Raw genomic sequence first — 19,263 nt, 5'->3', positions numbered from 1 at the left:
GAATACAGTTTAGGAATTCTGACTTTGACTAAATCAGTTGCCTGCTTGCTTTGGGTCAGCTAAATATAAAAGCAAATATAAAAGAAACAGCCTAGCAACTTGGCAATGGAAACATCTGTTTTCTGTCAGTATGTATTTTCTCTAATATGCATGCTTTACAAAACAATTTGTTCAAAAATGCTCATGTTTGCTTCAATTTGCATTGCATACAGTACATAAAAGATTGTAAGTGTGTGAAATTAACAATTTCCTAAAGGCAGATGGTAGTCTTTTCAATATTTTATACCCTATACTTTTTGTGAATAAGAACTACAGAAAGTAAAATCAAGCCTGGTTTTCGCCTTAATTTCAGGCTGATATACAGATACCATTGTAAAATAGTGATCATGTAAAAAATATATGTTTAATAATTTAGGTGAGTATAGCTGAATAGTGTTATCTCTTTGAGAGTTTTTATTTTATCCTGAAGGGAAAGAAAAATAAAAATCTGCAGTTACATTGCTGAACAGTGGATAATCTATAGAAACTTTTAAATAAATGAAAATCATATTAAAGTGGAGGTTAATAAAAAAAAAAAAAAGATTGTGGTCAGGTAGAATCTTTATTACAGAAAGACAGGTAATGTCCCTTTTGCAATAATATATTGCACTGTACCTGCTTGATCTCAATTTTTTATTTACACTCACCTGTTCTCGCTTTGTCACAGGTACTGTGATTTTCTTTCTTTCATATTCCAGGTGTCCAATCTTCAGCCATCCTTACTGACCTGGCTGTAATACCTCCCACACATGTGTACAGCAACTCATTCAGTCCTGGCAGCCCTGCGCATCTCAATGTACTTGAAAAAAAGCAGTTAAGCAAAATTTATTGCAATAGGTACATTACCTGTCCCTTCTGCAAAAAAAAACAAATCATGCCTGTTTCCAATTTTGAATTTTGTAAAGATAGTTCTTCTTTAAAAATACCTTTGGAAGAAACATTGTAGTGATACAGTCCTAATTAATTATTGAATATTACATTGTGCAGCGTTCTTGTAAAAAAGGAAGCAGTAAAAAGTCTAAGGGTAGCCTAGGCACATCCCCTCAGGGGAAGAATTCCTAAACCAGCATGGATTTTCTGGTTGTTTGCCATCACATAGATAATCATGCCAAAAACAGTAGTATCACACCATTAAAAACTAAAAAGTATATTTAAAATTTAACTATTTTAATAAAGAATTATAATTATTTTTTTTATTAAAAAATGATATATATCTCCATGTTCTGTTTAACTTTTATCTTTGCATGTCCATGTCCTGTTTAACTTTACCTTTTTTTTCCTATGTAAACAGACAAGTATGCCAACCTTTCCAAACCCAAACAATGATCACACTCCTGCTGCGTGCGGGTGCGATCATAGTCACCTTTGTATTCTTATCAGAGTTCATCCTCAGGTCTTTTCAGTGTTCATTCCCCAAGTGTTTCCAGGGAAACAGATATTTGGACCAGTAAGAATTTACTTTGCAGTTGAAAATATCAAGGATCAAAGTACACTTTGTGCTTTAGTTATTTTCCAAGTATAGGCTGGCAGGCTTCAACAAAGCATTACATTTAACAGTAGGATAAAATCTCTTATATACCCTTGCCCTGACCCAATATATATTACATATGTCCTTGTATTAAAGGGGTTATTAAAATCTTAATACAGAATTTAAGTTTGTGATGTGTATCTTTCTGAGAACAATGCTGGGAGTTAGTAAGAAGGGCACTAACAAAAAGGGCAATTACCAAAACTATATACAATGTATTAAAAATATTAATTATTATTATATTGTGTTCATTTAGTGTTCTCATTTTATGCATCCCTGTACAAAATCAATAGTTATGTAACTGTCCTCAAAATAAGCTTGGAGTCTAATACCCCTATCATAGTCTAAGCCCAGTTTTGAAATCCACACAAACAGTTTGTTATGCCATGTTCTGGTCAAGATTTGGACCTTAGCTGCAAAGCTAAGTGCAAACCACTAAGGCTTCATTGACTCTGTAATGTATGTATGTTACTGTGTGTTATATTATTATTAATATTATTAATAATAATAATATTAATAATAATAAATAGTATGTATATAGTGCCAACATATAGGCAGCATTGTACATTAAATAGGGGTTGCAAATGACAGACAGATGAAGACTGTGACACATGAGGAGGAGAAGACCCCGCCCAGAAGAGCTTACAATCTAGGAGGTGGGGGAAGTATCACACAATAGGAGAGGAGATATGTAGTGGTGGGAAGAAGTGACAGTTTTAGGAGACAGAAGAAGATGGGTAGGAAAGTTTGAAAAAATGGGTTTTGAGTGCTCTTTTAAAGCAATGCATGGCCACCAGGATCTCCCATAATAGTCAGTCTTGTCCAGTCTTGGGGAACTTTAATAAAGCAGGCCCATACTGTAAAAGAGGCCAAGGCAACTATGTGACCTAAAAATAAAAATCACAGGCAACTGTGTGCAAACTTGGCATGGATGAGGATATGATATTGTTGTATACTCATCTGGCTTTTTGTTCATGGGGAAAGAGCAATAAACCCGTAAATCCCAGACTGCTTACAAAGAATTTGAGTTATGTAGGACAAAGATATGACAAGCAATTACATCTGTAATGATCAGTGCAAAATGTTTGAAGATGTTTCCTAAAGATATCATATTTCTTTTACACACAAGTCCTTTATATTTTCAAAAAACAAAATAGATTTTTTTTGCACTCGTGATAACCATGGCATTTCTGGGGTATAATATTTATTTCTAATCTCTCTCAGAAATCCTCCCTGTTCTTCCAAGAAGTCTGCACAGAGTAACATTTTAGATACTACCACACTTGCATTGAGTTTGCTGCTGTTAGTCTCATATTTCCTGATTTACTGGCCAAGGGTTTCATATGCTGAGATTCATTTATTATAGAACTAGGACTGGTAGTGTGATGACAGATAATGGCAGAGCCTGTCACTTTCAGTAGTCAGTTTGAAAATGTTATGACAATGCTCCCAGTGTCTACAGAGAAAAAGCAAGCAGGAACCTTTAATGAAAATTGTTCATTTTAAAATTAGAATGGGGCCTATAGTAGATTTTTTTTTGGTTCGACTTTTCATTATCGGTTTTAGAAATCAAAAAATGTTTTACTATATATTGACACATGAAAACAAATAAACAACACTAGTTGAATTTTTCTAACTGCATTGATTCTTTTTCTTGCACAACTCATTCAAATTTTGGGCCTAATGCATTAGATCATAACTGAGATATCTATATTGCATAGGATAACTTGATAGCTTTATAACTTCTGTTTGACTCTTAATTACAGTCTATTAATAACTGAAAGCCACAGGGATCTTAACCCTCAGTGTGGTATTCTAATCAGGAGCACTTTAGGGATCATGTCAACGGGCATTGTCTTTGTGAGTTTGGCATGCATTTGGAAAACAAATTGCAAATCCAAGAATAAATGTAGATCAGCAAAATCCCATGGACTTTACTAAGATGTACACATGCCAGTTTGGAGGCTGATTTTAGGCTGCATTGTGTTGCACAGCATTTCTGCATGACCTATTGCATGACCCTTTTTTTTTTGTCAAATTCTGTCATTGAGATCATTTTAAAAAGAATGCCAGTCAGCAAAAGCCATTAGGTTGGGTTCATCCAAAACAGGTGTGCTGGATCACCCAGCTTCACCGATGAAAGTGCATCTTCTAGGAGAGCTTTAATAAATCAGGCCCTATGTGTCTACACATTTGTGCATTATGTGCATTGCCATGCATTATTCTACACATTATGTTAAAACAGCCTAATAATTTGCCTAATGCAACGCTGCACATAAAAAGTAGAGAATCCTCTCAGAATCAATAACTTGCTCCAATGCATGTATCGTGTGCCGCATAGATGTGAACCCAGCCTTCATGTTTCTTCTTACAACCCTTCGTCTAGTTAGTAAATGCAAAAGGAGTACATCTGGGAGGGTACAGGAAAAACTGTGATGCTAAATCTCTGGGCTCCCCACTTACATTAGGGTGATTAGCTGATGTAGTAAATGATTTGTCACTTTAAGCATAAAGCCTGTGATACTGCATCTTCATGCTTGATTTCTATATTTATCCATTATACAATCTATATGTTTATGGACTAGAATGTTCAAGTAAGTTTATGACATAAATTTCAGCCACAGCTAACATATTACCCATTATGTGCTATGAACTGTTTGTGGTAAATGAAGTAATTGAATGTAACCATTTATTTAATTTGAAACTCTTAAGTGTATCTAAAACCCAAACCACTAGTTATGTGTTGTTCTCACAGGGAGTAATTTCTGCGATTGTGTTTGGAACACTGGCAAAAGGCTAGGAGAAAAGGAATCAGATTGTTACCTATGGGGCCAGCTAACACCACACTGGTGCACTTGCTGATGTTCTTGTAAAATCCCTCTGCAGGAATTTTTTAGAACAGAATCATGTACCTGTGCTTGATTTTCGGAAAAGGAGGGAGCTGAGGTTTGCTGCAAGATAGAGAAGATGGTGGGCAATGAGTTCAGTAATAAGATAATAGGCAGCAGCCATGGATACATGGGCAGAGACAATCTGGGTGGCAGCATACAGGGGAGGGACAGTAATGCAGGAAAACATGATGACAGAGCAAGAGGAGCAGCAAAGCAGGGGACATAGAAAGAGGAGCAGAAGAAATGCAAAGGGGATATGTTCATGTTAAAACACCACACATGCTCAAAAGCATCAGCTAACTCCAGATATCATTAGTCAATATGTGCAAAGCACCAATAGGCACCTATCTATGGCTTTGGGTAATTCCTAGCTTTTTCTAGAAGTTTCAGTGTCAACAGGGCCCAAGGTGTGGCCGTTTGTTTAAATGTAATCTGGAGGTCCTTGCCCTTCAGTGCATGAGAAAAGCCTTTTGGGAATCTAATCTTTCAGTAATTAATCTTTAATCAGACTGTGTAAATATTGCTTTGCTGAGTTCTGGCCACTGACAGATGATAAAGGATTGCCTTGAACCTAATGTCTTCATTAAGTAGTTTTGAATAATCTTTTTCTCTAGCTTTTAATAGTTTTTAGCTTGCCTTAAACAACCATAATTTAAATGTAAATCACGTAAAAATTGAATTTAAAGTTGGAATAACAATAAAATGAAATTGAGATATGAACATTTTTTGAAACAGGTTTTCCTAAAAATCACAATCTTTATTTATTGGGACAGCTAGTGACATGACTATGGACATTGTATAGTATAACATACAAGGTACATGCAATAGTATTGCAAGCATATATATAATAAGGGTCAACTAGACAGAGTCTCTCTGATTATGTAAGTCAAAAAGTAGGGTTATAGGGTAATAACATCTCCTTTTCCCGACCATTTTGTGAAAGCATTTTTTCGTACACTTTTCCTTTTTTTGTTATCTTTATATTATAGTTTTATAAAAAAAATAAAATATTGTAAATTAGTCAGTAGGGGACGCTGCTTCCTAATGAGCAAACATATCAATATCTGACAACAGGCAGCAGCTGCTCACTACCACGCTGTAAATTCCCTATGCCAGCTGCAGGTGAAAAGTAACTTGTGGCATCTCATGGGCACAGTTCATGAGTGTTAAAAACAGTACCCACACCACAACCTCACATCTGTCTCAATCCAATACTCTCTGATTGATCAGCAAATATTGGAAACTTTCTTCCTACCCTTTATGAAACCTAGCTACTCAGACCCTTTGGATGTGTCAAACATTTCTAGGACAGCTAGAACACATAAGAAAGATGGAACAATTCAATAAGGTATTATGTTGGTGGGGATGATACGACATCTAGTTGGTAAAGCATTGGTATTTTGAGAATTTTCCAGCAACACACTACAACTGCTGCCTGTCCATTTATCTATTTATTTCACACAAGTTTCATGTACCATTACCTAGGATTCACGCGTTTTTGCAAATGGTTTCTTGGCTAAAAATAGCCCTGTGCAAAAATGTGTGAATTCTGTGTAAAACTATTTCTAAACAGACACCCTGTTGTCAGAGAAGAAAAGATGGGCTACCCCTGGCCCCAAGCACCTTGGGGGCAACTTCCCCATCAATGTAAAAAATAACAGAGAATAATTAATGCCATAACATATTGAATACCAGCCTTTTTCAACCTTTTAACCCATTAAATAATTTTCAGGTCCTTAGGGATCCCCTGCTATTAATACTATATCCACAGCTCACAGTACATTAGTGTGGTGGTCAGTGGAAAGAATGGCTCTTTTATTGCTGGTCAGCGGAAAGTCAATGTCATTGGTGTCAGTGGTAACTAATCTGAGAGCCTAACATGTTCATTGCTCAAGGAACCCCTATCAAAGCCTAAAGGAACCCTGGTTGTGAAACACTGGTGTATACTGTACTGTATATAGCATTTATGGTTTGAGCACATGCAGTGCTGTGAAACTCTGGTTCATCTATTGTGTCAGACTACAAGCCTTCAAGTGTAATACTTTGGCGATCTTTCACGATTTTTGCACGTTTGAAAAAGGCTGTAAACACATCACTTCATGTGCTATGTGTGCACTATATATGTGATCACATATAATGTGCACACATATCCTTGAGATGTATTTGCCATATATTTTTCATGTGTTCACTGACTTTAATACACTGCAGAAATTGAACTCAAACTGGCTTTAACTAAAGTCTTAGACATCCTGTCTTCTAAATTGAACTTTCTAATGTATTCATTTTACTGATGCTCAAGTTTTTGCCAAAAGCCCATAACCCTAAGAGTTTGATTGCTAACATTCCTATGTCCTCACTGGTATTGCAAGATGTGAAACCATGTAAGGAATCACCTCCAATATGTTTATAACTAACCGCTGGCCATATAAAGTTAAAAATACCTTCCTAGGTTCTTGTGTAAGGATAGTGTACCTTTGACCCATATTCCAAGGATAGCAGTAAATAGATCTGACCTGTTCACAGACCCATACATCAGTATTTAGGATTTTTTATCTGTGCCATCCTGATGTATAATTCATCCATTTAAAAATTTAAAAAGATAACATGGGCTGGACCAGAAATGATTGCATTACTAAGTATAGTGTAGACGAGTTTATAGAAGGATTGTTGTTTTCAGCAAAAAAAAAAAAAAAAAAAAAAGAGTAGCTGTAATGTTTGTGTTCATACGTGGTGGATATAGTCCAGTGAACTAGGGGGTACAAGGACACATTCTGCAGATAGAGTGACCTGGTTTAAGTGTCAGTGAGTTTAGAACTGGCCTGTAGCCTTCACATGAACTTTACCTTTTCTGCACTGATTTATATTTGTATACGTGGAAAAAAGGACACTTTCAGGGTGACTAACTCTTTCAAAACAAATATTTTTTACAGACATTCCAGTTTATCACTTTTTAAAGTTGTATTTCCTTACTATTTTTTATTGTTTTTAATGCATTTCCTTCTTCAATACATTTTCAAGTTAACCAAATATAGCAAAATATATGTTACTGTGCATGGGTGATTATTATTTCTAATGGCAGGTCAATGCACCTGCCCTGCAAGGCATGACAATGTAGTGTTGCATTCTCAATAAAATGTTAGGTATAGTTTTTGCTGCAAGTAGGTGAGTTGGTAATGCATTCAAAATACATGAGCTGCTTAAGCCTTTAAAAAAATTATTTCTCAAGCCTATCTAAATGAATCCTAATTAATAAAGAATCCACAGATGCATACAACCAGCACTGCAGAAAACTCTTCTTTGGATCCTTGATGTGGGCACTGCCATCTTCCTATTTCTTTGCTTCCTGTTGGTTTAGAAAACCAGTATTTTTATTACTTATGTTCAGTAAGTGAGCTAATAATTCTCTGTGCTCTTTAGCTATGCTACACTCTTTTCAGTAAGAAAAGATTAAGGGTTTTTTTGTAGTTGTATTCCACAGTGACAACCCTTCTCATTAATAGTATGATGAGTAAGTGTCGTCACCCTAGGACTGAAAGTGTGACACATGAGAAAACTGACACAAAAAAAACACTAAAGATTGTTAAGCTGCCATAACACAGAATTTGAAAATCATTCAGAAAGTTCACTATAAGCACAAATCCAGAATATTGTACCATCTTAAATGTGGGCTAAAGCAAAGCAAATAAGTCATTTGTAGGAATAACATACACTTCAGTTTAACAGATAAGATTCATTAAAATTCATTAAATAAGTTTTATGAAGTTTAATGAGTTTTGTATGATTCATATTTCAACTTTTACATTTTAAATTTAATATTTTTATCAATAGAAATGTTAAGTTTAAAAGGAAAAATACCAGGTTGATCTCCTCATGCCCATATTTGGAACAGATGACTAGCAGATTTTATCTAACGTGTTGGTAAACTTTCCCAGAGTTAAGGTACATGGCCAATCTGGCAATAGAAGAGCAAACAGTGTCTTGCAAAATCAGTATAATTGCTGTGTTTCCTCCAACTGTGCAAAAGGTAGAGATAGAGAATTGATCAGACCACAAAAGAAGAATAGTTTGACTCTGACTGACATTTTGTCTCAGCCATACAATAGACAGTGTGGTGCTTCACCAACATCAAGTCTTGGAAATTGTGTATCTTGAAAAACAGCTAGGTCATGTACTTTCGCGCTTTATGTTTACTGTTGATTACATTTTTTTTGTGACTATTATTTCCAGTTTACAATACCACATTGCCAGGTTCAGACCTTGTCTAGGACACTGTCTGCATGAAGTTTGTATAGTCTGAATGTTTGCATGGGTTTCCACTGGCCCCTCCAGTTTCCTACCACATTGTAAAGACATACTGGTAAGTTGCGCACAAGAAATTGGCCTCAGACAATGTTAGGTGCACTAGACTATGGCTGCAGCGGAACCATTAGATTTGAAATTCCTTTGCGTGACAGTGACATGACTATGAATGTAAAATGCTGCATCATATGACAGCACTATATAAGTACATCATAATAATATCTTCTTTGGAGAGATCAGTAGAAGAAGAAAATAATGACATGTGAGCAGTGTGTGCCTAAATGTTGTGAGCCAAGGGTGGTGTGATGGCACTCTGCTAAGGAATGTGTCCATAGGAATCTGTCCTCATAGCCGGTAGGCTGAATGACTCAACAGTGGGAAAAAGTGTAGCTTCTGTGAAGGGCAGTGTCACAGAGTAGGAGTATTACAAAAAAACTGCAATAATGCTGTTGTTTTATTAATGATTGAAGCTATGAATTATTTTCATATACTCTATTTAATGTACAGTGCTGCGTAATATGTTGGCGCTATATAAACACTGTTTATTAATATAAATAGTAATAATAATAATAATAATACACCACTAAGAAACTTTGTTTAGTAATTTACAGCTTTCATACATATACATACTATAAAAGAGCTCAGACCTTAGAAATTAGTTGTGCTGCCATAGATAGTGATAGAACAGATTACCTACTTGCAGTAGTTTATCTCGGAATAACTGTTTCCTTTGCAGAAGGTTGATTTCTGGTAAACCTCAGGTATTACCCAGGCCTCAGTTTTCCTGTGAAATGAAAAAGAAAACCCCCAGTATGTCATTCTGGATTGATGGTAAACCAAGCTTGGATCCATCACACTTCAGAGGAATAGCATATCTATACACAACAGAATACTACATACCGGTACCTTAAAAATAATATAAAAACCTAATGAGCACATTCATTCTTTTAAATGATAAAAGTTCCTTTCTGCCAAACAGAAAATGAACAGAGGGCAGCAGAGGTGGTTATATAATGAGTTCAATGTGTGAATGTATGAATGGGACTGCAGTGTACCACCAAGTGTCTCTTCCAATAGCATGCTGTGCAGTACAAGTGTAATTTGCAAGCAGTAAGGTGCAACTCATGGTAATGTGTGCAGTGTAATACTACAAAGGTGTGAACATAGCCTTTAAGCTATTTTGGCTCACCTGAAAACATTGGGATCTATTTTGTGCACGTGCACGTGCACGTGGCTGCAGTTCACAGTGCTGTTCCAAAAAGTTACAAGTTTTTTATGCATTATTACTTTTTGTTCTCTGGAGGAAGAACTGCACTCCATCTTGAACTGTGCACAAACTCAATTACCTGGGGTGCTGTTTCCTAAAGGTGCGCAGCAAGAGTTTGCTATGTGCACAGAAGTGGAAAGCCACCCAGTATTTCATTTTGTTTTTTACCACAGGTATGTAGGTACCCTTATGTGCTCAAAATGTGCAGTAAAATAACAATAAGCATTTTCAATAAAGAAGAGGAACACCTACAACTGAGTAAGATTGTAATCTTCCAATTTTAATACATGACTATTTATTGTATAGTGCTGTGTAATATGCTAGTGCTTGATAAATATTAGTTAATAATAATGTGTATTCATTTCTTTAAAGCAGTTTTGCAAAATTTACAGCCAAAGGTCTGTGAAATGTTCCTCAGCATTTGCACTTTGGAGTGCCTGGGATTATACAAACTGGTATAGTGTTTATATTTTAACCACACCATATCTTTATGGGTCAAAAGTCACACTCTATATTAGCGGACAGTTTGTTGAGCATTGTGTTTACATTCCACATCCTGTTTTGTAAAAGAACATTTGCTTGTTCAGAGAAAATTTCTGCTGATTTGTCAAAGTTCATATTTGACAGAACATGCAGCAAATTTCAAGTGCCAAATTCCCATTGGATAGCATGCAGCAAAATTCAGTAATGATAAATTCACCATGTCTTATGTGACATTCGTAATTTCACCACACCATGCTAGACATGCTAGACACAAGTTTCATTCTACAAAAATCTGTCTGCTTTTAATTTTGTTAGGCATAAAACCCTCTAATGGAATTCTCTAATTTAATTCCATTTGCTTCATGGGGCCTGGCTTCTCTGACTTTTTGCCTAAGACCCTGCCTGTCGCCTTTTTAAAAGGAGTTTATCCCAATAGCCAAGAAAAGTCAGACATTAAAGTTCTCTATCAGCAAGAGAAACTACATGCAAAAAAATCCAACATTAAAGTTGTATGCCAAACTAATAAAAGGCACATGTTCTCTGATTAATGAAGGTAAAAGAACATTCACAAATACCTTGTGAAAATAAGGCTAGGTCTACACGGACTGTTTCCCCAATGTTTAACTTGAGGTTTCAGGTTAAACGCTGAGGAAACAGTCGTGTAGACCCAACCTAAAAGAGGAACCAAACTCACCTCTCCTTGCTCCATCGCTGGCACAACATCTTCACCCTGTCCTCTTCCGAGTTTGGGTCTTTGGCCATCTTGATTGGCCAGGCCAGAATGACATTTGTCCATTTCCACTACCTGTGTATGCCAGGATCATATACATGTGATCCATGTACCATGTACAGCGCTGCGTAATATGTTGGCGCTATATAAATCCTGTTTAATAATAATTTAATAATAATAATAATGTGCAGCTTAGTGTGCATTCAGCAGTAGATTGCAGACATGCAGGTAAGTTTATTATACTGCAGAGGAAACATGTCACTTCTGTGAAAAAGAGCTGCCTGCTCACAAGTTTTATAGGTTCATTTACACTTATTTATTTAAATAAAAACTTCATATCATTGATGAATTCCTTCTAAAACAACTCTTGTTTCCTGGCTGCCATGCTGAACCATCTTGTTCAATAGTTTAGGTCACTGACTCATTATAAGTGTATAGGAAATCCAAGAAAACTCAGACCCTATTCTGCATACTTACTGTATATTATGTGTGCTACTTCCCCCATTTAGATTGTAAGCTCTTCTAGGCAGGGTCCTCTTCCTCCTGTGTCATTGTTTTTATCTGTCTGTCATTGGCAACCCATATTTAATCTACAGTGCTATGTAATGCATATGTATTATGTTGGTAATGCAAAGTAATATGTTGGTGCTATTAAAATACAGTTTAATAATAGTAATAACAATAATATCCCTAAAGTGTTGAAACAAGATAGTCAGCATAAGGACAAGTAACCAACGTCTTTTCGGGCTTCTAATTTTGTCTACAATTCATTGATAAAAGCTGCTTGTAGTAGTGAATATTAACATTCAGTTGTAGCACTGTGATCATGTGTATACAAGTTTTACTATATGCCTACTTGAGTATCCATGGGGAGTCATTTGACACATCAGTTAGTGAGAAGTCATTGCTAATGATTTAGAAGCATGACTCAGGCCCTAAAAGAGTGACTGTATAAGTGAGATGTAAAGCACAGCTATAGAATTTTCTATGTACGGTATACTATAAGTTGTGCACTGAGCTAACAGCAAGTACGTGCACATCGGCAGGGAAAATATTGATTGCGCAGAGCACAACTTTGAATAACATGCTCAGTTTCTTTCTCTAACCCACTCAGTCTTGGGATACATGAGAAGATCCTCTCTCAATTTTGCTTCCAATTGACTATTTCAAACAATTTTCTGATCTGCTTTATCAGTTGGAAGCCCAGAAGCAATACACATGCGTGTACAATATACTGTTATGGTTGTGTGCTCTAATATGCAGTGTTTGTGTTGCAAGGATACATCTAGCATGATAAAGGAGTTCACTATGTTTATTATAAGGCTGGTGAATGTATGTATTATGAATGGAAGCTAGAGAACCTATGGGATGTAGTATATATTGTATACAGCAGTTGCAATCCTTTTGGCTAGTATACTCACCAATAGAACAATGTGTACCACCCAGTAGGTACTCACATTTGCTATTACTCACGTTCATCAGCCACATAATAACTATAGGGAACTCCCTTTACATGTTTTGACCTTTGCTGTAATACAAACGCATAATAATACAAAGTAACATTACCCCAAATAATAATTACATGTATACTTTTCATCAAGATTTTACCAAAATGTCAGATCGCATTACATCTGATTGAGGTGAGAACATTTGTTGGGTAACAATTAGTCAAATGTACATTTCAGATTAGACTGACTTCAAATATGATTAATTATCAGAAGTTGTTCCGAAATATAAAATCTGCACATGTGTACAAGCCCATAGAAAATATTGTTTTACACAGGCTTCTGTTTGTGTCACAGACTCAACACTTCATAGGACAGTTCATCTTTTTCAAACTACAAGTCACTTGTTTTATATTATGTCTGGTTCCCAATTCATTATTTATTGAAGGTTTAAATATAAAAGTTGAGTTACGGTTATTTTATTGTCACTTGCACCCCAAAAATTGTTGTTAAAGAGCTTCTAGTATTGTTTGGACCAATAATGCACAATCAGAATTATAAGTAAAAAAATATCTGATCACTGAATCCCATAAATGTGTTACAACAGAACAAGTTTCTCAGTAATATCTGCATGGAATGAGTTGACCAAGGAGAAGACAAATGTCAGACGCATATCTTAACCTCAATGGAATGACATTGGCAGATAACATGTTGTTGTTCCCATTTATTTGGTATAAAGTAATATTTTGCTCATGGGAACATTTTTCTGGATTCAGTTACTTTCCTTACATTTTATGTAATATTCTCAATAATTCACAGTGGTGCTAATTCTCTTTTTTTTTAATGTTATGACGCATGATGAATAATTTCTGGTGCTTCACAGTCACATAACAAGAAGGAAGTTACGCACTTCATACTTGAACTAAGTCTCAGCTACAAAAATAGGTCAGCATTTTTGGCTTTCACACTTTTGAAAGTCTTACCACATGGAGGAGCTGTGCACACATTTTCAGAGTTATGAATTTGATATCTTTTTAGAAGATAATAGTGCTGCTCAGGAAATGGAGAAGCTGTATATGTCTCTTCTATAACTATAGAATAGGTTGCTACATGTTATCTTTAGCTAACGTTATTTGTACAGAAGTTTTGATGTATGTGGGAGCATTGGGGTTTCAGGCCTAAATATTAAAGGAGACTGTTTAAAAAAAGGGAGTGGAAAAAGTAAATTTTTATTAAATCTAACTGTAAAGTGTGTTTTGTGGTTTGACCATCATTGTTCAGTTTCAAATAATGTACTTGTAGCAGTCAATGTTATGCAGTGCATTGAGACTGTATGTTGACAGCACCTACTGGGTATTTTTTTGTGCAGCCTCAGACATTTAATATTAATATTCAGATCTGACAATGATTTATCAAAAATGAAGGTGCCCATAGACATTAGATGGCAGGATTTATAGGACCGGTCTAGAAGACAAACCAATATCTCTGCGGAACCCACTGACTTCTGAGACCTAAACGTATCTGGCAGAAAAGTCAAATTCGAAAAAGCAAAAACTTTGCCCCATTGCGGTTGGTTTCCCCAGGAAAGCTGGAATCAGACCAGATGTCTACAATACACACATGAGCGATGTGGCCATTTATTTTGGTGACACAATGGACTTTTTCAGGTACCTAAGCGTCAATGACCTAGGCCAGGGGTCGGCAAACTCCGGCCTTTAGGCCAGATACGGCCTAGCCGGTAGTTAGTTCCGGCCTAACGCCCCCTGGCCAATCCGGCCTAATGCTGGGCAGCAACCGGCGGCTCCGGAGCAGTGGGTTGCCGGCGGATCTGCCAGGGGGAGTTAGGAAATGGTGCCGCCTCCTTGCTGTGGCTCCCCTATTTATCGCGGCCGGCGTTGATACTTCCGCCGCTGTGGTAAATAGAGAACGCTCCCTGAAGGGAAATCCCTCCACTCCGCAATGCATATGGAGCAGAGGGATTTCACTTCAGGGGGCGTTCCCTGGTGTTAGGCGGAGCCATTATGGCGGGACTCAGAGTCTAGCCTAGTGTGCTCCCACCCACCCCTGAAATGGCATAGTGGCCAAAAAGTTTGCTGACCCCTGCTGTACAGGATCCTCTGTACCGAAATTGCTTCTTTTGGGAGAAGATCATGTTAACAAGGTAAACACTGATTTAGCCCTTCTTCCCCCTAGTCTTACTGCCCCTGGCCTGTCCCTATCTATGATTTGGATTTCAATTCTTGGGAGCTCAGCATGACATGTTGGAGCTACCCAGGGCAGTCTGCATACAAAATACACAAGAAAAACTGGAAAATGTGTTTTTATTACCATATTGATGTGGGGACGGTGGATGAGCCACTAGGGAAGACAAATTATAAGAAATTTAAGTTTTAACTAATTTGGGCTTTGGAGATCTGCAAATGCATAAGCAGAACATAGGTCACATCAGAAATAGCATTACGGCTTCCTCGTGTTAATGTGTCTCAGCTGAAAGGCTAGTAAGTATTATGCAAAAAGTGACCTTCTGCAAAGTCTGTATTTTGAGTTTAGGTTGGGGACTGGTTACTCCTCCATGGCCGCGCAAAGTCTTTACAGTTTTGTAAGGATATGTTTAGACTAGCGGTGAGGTTGCGTTGCAGTTACTACTTCTTCTATGCCAGTGAACTATCGCCTTCGAGGAGACATTTCATGCAGCATCTATCTGTGGCATTCCAATAGAGAATGCATGGGGATGACAGTGAGCAGTTTAGAGCCATTCACTGTCAGATCTGCAATTGCTGTTTTCTAATGAACCAGCACTGCTGTCGCAGGTCTGCACCAATCCTTATTTTTTTTACTGCTAATAGAATGAATTTAGCTGCTGCAGCCCAAGGTAATATTTACTTAAGATTTCTGATTTAACTTGGGGACTTCTACATCCAATGAAACCTATTCAAGTATATGTTGGTACCAACATTGAGACATGCTTGCTTTAAAGCATCCATGTCAGCATTTTATAAATAGAAATAGTACAGTTCTCTGTAAAAATAAAAAAATTAAAAATTAAAAACTTATCTCTACTGCCGTCTGCATTGCCAGACATGGCTCTGATTTAGTAAAATTGTGTAAAATTTACTTTTTCTTCACATCCTTCTGTCATTCCTTCCAATCTCCATGTCATTACAGGACACGGTAGTGACATTATAGTAGGAGGAATGACTGGACACAGCAGGTGTTTCTTGACAGATTCAGTCCAGTGGTATGGGTGTCGGGGGAATTTTGAAGGGAACCCTATAATTTTTATTAATACATTTTATTATTACATTTATCACATAGTCACTTGTTGTTGGAGGACATATAGATGCCTCATAATTACTATCCTGTATATATCAGTTCTGCTCTTATTTACTGTAACACAAATAGTAATCTGTTATACCAGTTACAGTATATTGCTTACAAGTTGTTAATTAAAACTTGTATGTTTTTATTATTTTTTTTTATTAATAAAGAAGTATGCTTTTTGCCTAGTACATTGTGTGTTATCATGATTCCAGGATGGTTTTTAGCAAATATTATGTCTGAGATGTCTGCCATAATGCAGAATCAGCATTGCTGCAGAAGTCATTTTAGGCTTTTTTTTCCTGGGGTTTTTTTGTCCGCTCCTAGTGGAAACAAAAGCTTTGAAGGCGAGCACAGACCACAAAGAGGATGCTGCTACATCTAGAGCCAGCCAGTTTGAACCAGCAGCAGCTGTCAGCGAACAGCAGAATAGAGGTGGGATGAAGGAGAATGAAAGAAAGCAGCAGGGGCGTGCAAGAAACAAAATCAACATGCAACCCTAAAATTATACAAGCAATCAAATTATCATACTGCATCATAATCAATAAAATATGCCTTTATCGTTTACATGAAACATTCCTATTGAGTCTGCAGAGAGTTGTTGGTCGTTTTTTCATTTTACCAGTAATATAAAGATATTTGTTAATTGGTCATTGGAACAAACTATATACAGTTGACATTGCCTTTTTTTTTTGGTGTCATGGCTTTTTTCAAAGCATTTTTTAATTTTAGAATTGTAGTCTAATTCCACCAATGGGATAGTGAGTAGAACGTTGTTAAGTTAACATTAGATGCTATATAAATAACATCAAAGTAAGTGACAAACTAGAAAAAAAATTCTAGAACTCCATAAACATCATAATATTTAGGTGGGATAAAGTGTCTAGGAATGTCCATATATAAAGCAGACTTATCACCACGATTTTTATACAGATGTATATGTACTTTATACAGAGTAGATAACCCTTTTATATATAGTAAACTGTGTTAAAAAGTTTAAAAAAAAAAAAAATTGGGGACTTTTTGTCTTTACTGCCGTGGCAGTAAATACTGAATGGGGGCCCACAACTTCCTGGGATACTTACACCACAACATATCCCAAAGCTTCAGGATGCGCCTTATGTGCATGCCCAGTTTCGGATGTAGGTAGAAGCAGAAAGCTAAAGCAAGAAAATGGTGGTACCTGGCAGTTCTACTGGGGTATTTCCTACTCCAATAGAACTGATGAAGCAGCTTGTAAAGGTGTGAAACGTCTTCAGGGTTACAAAAACATGTCGAGCAGATTGTGACTAACTACTAGTAGATATACAATGACCTGGATAAATGAGATCATTCACAGGCATAAAAACCTGTTGGCCTTATATATATATTTCATCTGATTAAGCCTTATTGGCCCCCACTGTCACTCTGCTATGTGAAAACAGTCTACTGACAAAATGCTAAAAAGGTACATGTGCTGCTTGTTTTAGGAAAGCCAATAGGGGGAGCACCTTACCATTGCCATGTGTTCCTGTTCCCCTTACAATATATAAATGAAAATTATGAAATGCATGAGTTAAGTCTTTATTGGGTTTGGATCTAGACAGACTATGACTTAATGTAGGAGTCAGTACACTGACCTTCCTGTGTAGTACAGTATATGGGATAACTTACCCTTTCACAGAGTCTGTTTGTGTTTCTGGAATACGAGGTCAAATATAGAGCTTTCATTGACCAGCATCATTTCAGATGCAGATTGCATTCATTAGCTAAGTATTCATTTATTCAAGCATAATTGCCAGAGATTGTTTTTCTGTTTATATCTTTTGTAAACTTATATGAGAAAATTGAGATCTGGAAAAATGTTCAACTTCTGGCCTAAGAAATAGCATCTAGTGCTTAGACATTCAAAATCCAGCTTATCACTAGCTTCCTTAAAGAAAATTTGTAACGAGAAATATATAACCTATCAATGCTGAATCCACTTTTGAACATGCTAATTGACTCATTTCATGCTAGATATGGGTTTAGAGTCTTTAAATATTAGTAATTCACCAGTTCAATGATTGTGTTGAGCCATTGACAAGCAAATAGCATTTTAAGAAGGAGATGCACACCCACAGGCCATAACTCTCAGTACAGACTTCTTTTAAGAGTGCTATAGCAAGTGCATTTGGTGTTCAGAGGAGCTTCTTCACTCCTCTGTGTATGTCTTAAAAAGAACCCAATGTTTAAATATCGTCTAAATTTTTAGTCTTTATGAGATTTATTAGTATCCCCCTCCAAAAAAATTGGGAGTTATATTGGTGGTATAATTTGAAATATTTGTGTTTAAAGATGTTGGTACATGGAGTAACTTTTTTAGGGAAAAGGAATAGTATGTACTTAACATTAATGATAAACCTCCAGTGATGTAAAAATATTCAAAATATTTTTTTTTAGCATAAACAAGGCTATGTACACATGTAAAATGATTTTCGAGTGATAATGGTTGGGCTCGTCTCGGGCGAGAAGCTGACATGTGTACAGTGTTTGCCTAACATCGTTCATGGATCCATCCTGACAGATCCATGGACGGCCGACAAAGAATGACCACTGTACAAGTCAATAGATAAAAGCACAGCAGGGTGCTGCTTGCCTGTTCTTTTTTTGTCTGTGAAAAAAATCACGAAAGATCTTTTTCCTAGCTATTCCTTTATGATAAAATTTTTCATATATAGGTTATATTATATTGGAAATTTTTAAAGTATTTTAGTGATTTAATGTACAGATATATAAACTCGTCAGATGATTATTACCTGACAAACAGTCATGATCGTCCTAGGTATAAATCTATACTATTCGCACAAGTTGCATTATCCCTGACGCCTAGCTCTGTGTGCAGCAATGTCACACACAAAGCCAAGCTCTATGCTGCATGGGGCATGCATGGTATAGTTCAGGAAACAAAAAGCCAGGAGGAGCCAGGGAGTTAGTGGTTTGACAAAAGAGACACTGCATGTCTTTTGCCAAATAGTACTACCTCCTGTTTTTGTTTTTTTTTTCTCTGTTTATTTTTCAGAATTTAACACAAAAGATAATTTTTTCTGTGCACTAGTTGGACATATTAACAATTATAGATGTTCATTTTAACATACCAGATTTTCAATTTAGAGTTTCATTTTCACTTTCATGCAAATCTGCCTTGCATTAAAGGAAATGGTTCTGGACTATGATATGAAAACTGAAAATATTTTAGGTTGTTTACTCTACTATTGTTAGTTTAGAATGACTTAGTGTATAAA

The 19,263-nt window shown here is 36.4% G+C and overlaps 1 protein-coding gene and 1 long non-coding RNA gene across 2 annotated transcripts in view; one reads left to right on the top strand and one right to left on the bottom strand.

The window, feature by feature from the left end:
• Positions 1-19,263, top strand: part of ADGRV1 (adhesion G protein-coupled receptor V1) — a 214,350-nt gene that overhangs the window by 143,623 nt on the left and 51,464 nt on the right. The window lies entirely within an intron of this gene.
• The window catches only part of LOC140334069 (uncharacterized), a 14,800-nt gene continuing 2,651 nt past the window's right edge, over positions 7,115-19,263 (bottom strand). The window contains exons 2-3 of the long non-coding RNA XR_011921476.1: positions 9,455-9,541; positions 7,115-7,801 (exon numbers count right to left, since the gene is read on the bottom strand). This is a non-coding gene — a long non-coding RNA (uncharacterized lncRNA). The remainder of the gene's footprint in view (positions 7,802-9,454; positions 9,542-19,263) is intronic.

This window comes from Pyxicephalus adspersus, chromosome 6, assembly GCF_032062135.1.
Source record: "Pyxicephalus adspersus chromosome 6, UCB_Pads_2.0, whole genome shotgun sequence".
NCBI classification, from domain to species: Eukaryota; Metazoa; Chordata; class Amphibia; order Anura; family Pyxicephalidae; genus Pyxicephalus; species Pyxicephalus adspersus.
Note: the sequence above shows the minus strand (reverse complement) of the source record. Positions and strands in the feature narration are given on the sequence as shown.